This window comes from Pteropus vampyrus, unplaced genomic scaffold (genome assembly GCF_000151845.1).
Source record: "Pteropus vampyrus isolate Shadow unplaced genomic scaffold, Pvam_2.0 Scaffold23287, whole genome shotgun sequence".
Taxonomy (NCBI): Eukaryota; Metazoa; Chordata; class Mammalia; order Chiroptera; family Pteropodidae; genus Pteropus; species Pteropus vampyrus.
The window spans coordinates 1-2,215 of NW_011912068.1; the positions used below are offsets into that span (position 1 = coordinate 1).

At 52.1% G+C, this 2,215-nt stretch overlaps 1 long non-coding RNA gene across 1 annotated transcript; it reads right to left on the reverse strand.

Annotated features, from left to right (window-relative positions):
• LOC105311060 lies at positions 1 to 1,857 on the reverse strand. The gene is made up of 3 exons (XR_897612.2): positions 1,716 to 1,857; positions 192 to 336; positions 1 to 59 (listed from the first exon to the last, which is right to left on the reverse strand). It is a non-coding gene; the product is annotated as an uncharacterized LOC105311060 (long non-coding RNA).
• Positions 1,858 to 2,215: the final 358 nt, after the last annotated feature.

Here is a 2,215-nt window from a genome sequence, read left to right on the forward strand (position 1 = left end):
GTGTCATTCAGCTTAATCAGGCCCCTCAGTGTTGTCCCCGACACCACTGTCCCCACACCCTGCAGAGAAGATCCTGGCCCAGTAAGTCCATCCCCACTCAGCCCCTTCCCACCACAGACTCAACCCATCACACTCTGTGGGAAGTGCCTGCCCGGCCCCTGACCCTGCTCGGCCCCCTAGGAGCCGCTCACCGGTACAGAGTAGGTGTCATCAATCTGGAACTCAGCAGGCTCCTCCTCCCGGTAGCTGGTGCGGGGGGAGAGCAGGTTGAGGAACATCTTCAGCAGATCTAAGTTCTCGCCAGTAACGTTGGAGATCTGGAATATCGGGCACATCCTACGTGCAGGGAGGAGAGAAAGGAAGAAGTCAGGAGGCCAACCCCTGCCTGACACAGGATGGGAACAGCAAGAGGGTCCTGGAACAGCTGCTATAGCGAAGGGCCCCAGTGCCCACTCGCCCGCCTCCCAGCGACTTGTGCCCCCACCAGCGACTCCTGCCAAACCCACTCTGAGGCCTCCTAAAGCCCACACATGCCTGCTGAAAATCCCTAACCACCTAATCCACTGCTGAGAATACAGCCCAGGTCCCGCCTCCCGACATCTCTGCAGGTTTATTTCTCTTAAATGCCTGTATACTAGCCAGACTAGAAAATCTTACCTTCTCCTAAAAGCTTGATGCTTTTTTGCCCCCAAGTATCTGTTTACTCTGATGCTCCTGCCTGCATCTCTTCTCTCTTATTTAATTACCAAAACCTCTCATCCTTCAGAGCACATCTCCAATGCTGCTTCTTCCAGTAAACCCTTCCCCAAAACTCTTCCCAAATGGGCATTTGACTCCTCTCAGCTCTGGGAGAACTTTCTGTCTCTGTTACATGTCACTATGTCTGATTTTCCAGCAGTTATCCCAAAGGCCTCTATATCTCCTATCCGGGGTTAATCAAACTCCTTGAGATCAGAAATTGTTATGTTCCCCACAGCTCCTAGAACAGCACCTGCACAGAACAGGCACTAGACAAAATCAATGAATTGAAATGTACCCCCCTCTGGATGACCAAATGGTGGTAGTGAAGACAGTGTCATGGCAGAGCCACAGGCCAGCATGCCAGGCTGCCCTAGGTCCTGTACTACAGACCAAGTCAAAAGGCAGATGGCTCCTGGGCAGCCCCAAGACTCTGGGAGAAGGAACGGAGTTAACGAAGTTCACTATTATCAAGAGTATCTCTGACCGCGGACCCAACCAGGACGAGGACAGTGCCCGAGTCCTCTCTGAATCTTCAACGCATAGCTGAAGAGCTTGGCACGGAATAAACATCCAATAAATATTTACTCAATCAAAGGACACTCGAGGCCTAAAGTGATCTGTGATTTGAGAGCTTTTGAGAAACAGCAATACAAATCATTAATTACTAATAACAAGTTATAAGAACAACTGTGCATCTATCACACAGCAGCCAGGCACAGTGCTAAGTGCTTTCCGTACGTCATCTCCAACACTTAGGGGAGCCCTGTAGAGAAGGTAGTATGATTCCCATTTCCCAGATAAGGACACCGAAGTCTCAGCTGGAATTCCAATCTCAACAAGACTGGTACCTCCCCAAATCTGGGTCACCCGATAGAGCCCCCCGGACAACAGTGCTGATCTGGGAGACCTTGTGCTCAGACCAGAATGGTCTATTTCATCCAATCCCCAAAGCGGGTGCTCCCCTATGCCATCACCTCTCAGAGCTGAAGTTGGAGGCCGTGACGATCACGTCGTCCTTGCTCTGCACCAGCACAGGGATCTTCCGGCAGCCAGGCGACTTCAGCAGGCGCTGCAACAGCTTCAAGGTTTCTAAGGAGTGAAATGGAACAGAATTAAGGGGACACAGCCTTCTTTTTGGCCAGACTTCCGGGGCAAGACAGGTCCACTCATTACTGATGCAAGCAAGAGACAATGTTAAATACCACAGTGCCCGGGAAAGCACAGAGGAGGATGGAAACAGTGGAGGCACGCTTGCTCGAGCAGAAGGAGCACAGGTGAGGCCTGTCTGCTAAGGGTGTGAGTCTGAAACCCGTCGAACTTCTCCACTCTCTAGAAGACCTGCATCCTATAAGTCAGAGGTCCCCAACCCCCAGGCCATGGACCGCTACTGGTCTGTGGCCTGTTAGGAATCAGGCCGCACAGCAGGAGGTGAGCGGCAGGAGAAGCTTCATCTGTATTTGCAGCCGCTCCCGAG